We start from the raw sequence: 4,573 nt of genomic DNA on the forward strand, positions 1-4,573 counted from the left end.
ATCATTGTCTGGTATTTCCCCTTTCCCTCTCTCCTTCCTCTCCCTGGATCCTTTCCTCTACTTTACTGGTGTCTCTTCAGTTTTCATTAGATTCCTTCCATCTTCCTTTTCCTTGTCCCTCTCTAGCTTCCACATAGGACAGAAATCATGTGACCTTTGACTTTCTAAGTTTGGCTTATTTTGCTTTTTTTCTCAAGTTCCATTCATTTTCCTGCAAATGACAATATTTCACATTGAGGTAATGATAGTAATTTGTGAATTTTATTGAATTGATCCATTTCATCTGAGTTATCAAATTTATGTATGTAGAGTTGTTCATAGTATACCTTTTTATCCTTTTGATTGATGTCTACAAGGTCTGTGGTGATATTCTCTATTATATTCTTTTTTTAATGTATGTTTTTAGTTGTAGGTGGACACAATACTTTTATTTTATTTTTATGTGGTGCTGAGGATCAAACCCAGTGCCTCATGTGTGCCAGGCAAGCACTCTAGCCCTGAGCCACAGCCCCAGCTCTCTATTATATTCTTTTAAAAATATTTTTTTAGTTGTAGATGGACAGAATGCCTTTATTTTATTTGTTTATTTTTATGTGATGCTGAGGATAGAACCAATGCCTCACGCATGCTAAACAAGTGCTCTGCCACAGAATTACAGCCCCAGCACCCCTCTATTATATTCTTGATATCAAATTTGTGTGTTGTCATTTTATTTGTTATTCTCAGTAGAGAATTCTGTTAATCTTGAAAAAGACAAGTTTTTGTTTTGTTCATATTTTTTCTGTTTTCAATTTTTGTTATTGTTTGATCTTTTAAAATTATTTATTTCCTTATTCTTGCTTTGGATTTATTTTGTTCTTGTTTTTTATGTTTTCTGTTTTATTTTTTGAGGGGTATTTTCTATTTTAAAAATATTTTTTACTTGGACACAATAACTTTTTTTTAAAAAAATTTTTATGTGATGCTAAGAATTGAACGTAGGGCCTTAGAAGTGCTAGTCGAGCACTCTACAACTGAACCATAACCCCAGCCCTCTATTTTCTTAATACAGGAGCTTGGATTAATGATTTGAGGCTTCCTCTCTTCAGATTTCTATAAAATTTCCTCTCAGTGCTGATTAGGCTGCATCCAACAAATTTTAGTATGTTGTATTTTTATTTTCATTCAACTCAATATAATTTTTTATTGGTACATTATAATAATGCGAAATAGTGGGATTTGTTGTGATATATTTGTATGTGCACATAGCATAATTTGTCAATTTTAGGTCCATGTAGTTTTAAATTTTCCCTTGAGACTTCATCTTGTTATAGTTATGAAGAATTAGATTGTTTTTTAATGTTTTTAAATTAATAGTTTTTAAATGTTAGGGTTTTTATTGTTAATTTTCTGTTATTGATTTCTAATTTAATTTCATTGAAGTCAGAGTACATGATCTGTATGATTTCAATTCTTTTAAATTGATTGTGGTTTGTTATGTGGCCCAATATACAGTCTATCTTGGTAAATGTGTGCTTGAAAATAATATATATTCTACTATTGGGTAGAGCGTTCTGTGAATGTCAATTGGATTATATTGGTTGATGGTGTTGCTGAATTATTCCATTACTTGCTAATTTTCTGTTTAGGTGCTCTATCCATTGTTGAAAGAGGAGAGTTGAAATTCTAACAATAATTATGGATTTGTTTATTTATCCTCTCAGCTCTATTAATTTTGCCTTATGCATTTTCAGCCTTGTTATTTGGTATATATACATTATGATTATGATACTTTCTTAGCTAATTGGCCTTTTAATTATTGTGTAAGATCTCTTCTTGTCCCCAATAATTTTCTTGCTCTAAACTATTATTTACTTGATGTTAATATAACCACTACTATTTTGTTTGGATTACTGTTGGCATATTATATTCTTGTCCATCCTTTTAGTTCTTACCAACTTGTTATATTTGAGGTGAGTTTTTTTGTGGACAGCACATAGTTTGTATTATTTTAAAAATACACAGTGCCAAATTTTTAATTGATGTATTTAACCATTTATATTTATTGGAATTATTGACATTTCAATTTTTAAATCTGAACTCTTATATTTCTGTTTTTTCCTTCCTTTTCATTTCCCTGTTCTTCTCCTTGCCTTCTTTTGAGTTACATAAATCCGTTTTTTAGAATTCCATTTTGATTTGTCAATAGCATTTTGAGTGCATTTTTTTGTATGATTCAAAAGTCACTTCACATTTTTAATTGGTGCATTATAGTTGTAGATACTGATGGGATTTATTGTTACATATTCATACATGCACACAATACACAGCATAACAATATAATCTGGCCAATATTACTCCCCAGCACTTTCTTTCTCTCTCCCCATCTTCCATCTCTTGGTCCTTTTCCTCTACTGATCTCTCTTTGATTTTCATGAAATCTGCTCCCATCTTTCTTTTCCTTTTCCTCTCTAGCTTCTGCATATGAGAGCAAACATACGACCCTGAACCTTCTGAGTTTGACTTATTTCACTTAACATAATGGTCCTAATTCTATCCATTTTCCTGCAAATACATTTCCATGCATAGATTTTAATGATTACTCTAGACATACATTATGTGTATATAACTGATCAAAGTCCAATGGAGCCCATGTTTTATAAATTTGAGTGATGTTTATTGAACCTTATCTCACTTCAAGTCTGTTTACTCTCTCCTATTTATAATTGTCTTAAGTATTTCCTCTACATTCATATAGGACAATATGAGACAATGTTATATATTTTTTTTGTGTCAGCTGTATCACATGTTTTATAAATGCCAAGAGGAGAAGGAAAATCTATTGTATTAAAGCGTAACTTATTCTTTCTGTTTTTATTTCTTCTTTCCTGATGTTCCAATATTCCTTATATCATTTTATTTCTTTTTTAAGAACTTATTTTAGGTCTTTTGATTTAAAAAACTTCAGTTTTTCTTTATCTGACAATTTTTTGATTTCCAATTTTCATTGCCTCATGTCATTATTTAAAGATATTTTGGGTAGATATAGGATTCTGGGTTAACAGTTCTTTTCTTTCAGCAGATGCAAATGCTGTTCTAGTTCTTTTTGGCCTCTATGATGGCTGATGAGAAATATTCTGTCATTCAAATTGTTTTTACCCTTATAGACAGGATGTCACTTTTCTTTCTGCTTTTTATAATTTTTTCATTGTTTTTGAAACTTTCAGAATTTTGATTATAATGTGTCTTGGTTTAAAGTTTTTTTAGATTTACATTGATGGGGTTTGCTCAGTTTCTTAAATCTGTAGACTATGTCTTTTTCTAAATTTGGGGAAATTTCAACCATACTTTTTTGAACTTTTTAGCACTACCCTTTCTCTTCTACTTCTAGAGTTCCAATGATAAGAACATTAGATATTTTGTTACAGTCACCAAAATCTTTGAAGCTTTGCTGAATTTTTTTCAGTCTAATTTCAATCATTCATATTGGTTATGAATTTCTGTTATTCTTTTATTCTGTGGACAGGTTCACTGGTTCTTTCCTGTCTCCTCTATTTTGCTGTAACCACAAATCAGATGTTTTATTTTTCATTTTTTTGCTGGACTTTCTGTTTTTCATTGCCTCATTTATGCTTGCAGTTGCCTGTTAAAGTATCTTTATAATGCATGTCAGATAATTCTAATATCTTTGTTACCTCAATGTCAAAATCTATTGACTTATTATTCAGTATCAGATTTTCCTGGTTCTTGGTATAATGAATGATTTTCACTGGGTACTACACGATGAGATTGAAGATTTTATGTTGCCATTTTAGGAATGAGGAAAGGGGTGAATGTTGCTGCTTTATTACTGCCAAATGGGTGCAGAGATCCACGTTCCCCACTTGTGCTTCTGTTTTATAAAAATAATTTTATATTGACAAATAAACTTGTATATATTTATGGCATATGGCATAATGTTTTGATATAAGTATACATTGTGGAAGAGGTAAATCAAGCAAATTAACATATGTATTACCTCACATACTTATTAATTTTTTTGTGGTGAAAATATCTAAAAATCTCTTTTAGCAATTTTTAAGAATACAACATGTTCTTATTAACCTATAACCACCTTGTCATACAACAGATCTCTCAAACTTATTGCTCCTGTCTAACTGAAATTTTATATCCTTTAACTAACAACTATCCAACTTTTTAGATTCCACATATAAATGACATTATGCAATATTTGTCTTTCTTTGACTGGTTTATTTCACTTTACATATTATCCTCTGGGCTTATCAATGAGGTCACAAATGATAGAATTTCATTTTCTTTTTTGAGGTTGTAGAGTGTTCTATTGTGTATACACATACCACACTTTCTTATCTATTCATTTGTTTTTTTCAATTTAATTAGTTACACATGATAGTACAATGATCTTGACATATCATACATTTGAATCAGATGGGGTATAATTTTCTCATTTTTCTGAGTTACAGGTTGCAGAATCACATTGGTCATGCAGTCACGTATATACATACAGCAATAATAATGTCTATTTTATTCTGCTGTCCTTCCTCAATTCATTTGTTGATGGACAGGTTATTAC

This window comes from Marmota monax, unplaced genomic scaffold, assembly GCF_021218885.2.
Source record: "Marmota monax isolate L192 unplaced genomic scaffold, Marmota_monax_Labrador192_F-V1.1 WCK01_AAM20220418_F8-fsc00022, whole genome shotgun sequence".
Taxonomy (NCBI): Eukaryota; Metazoa; Chordata; class Mammalia; order Rodentia; family Sciuridae; genus Marmota; species Marmota monax.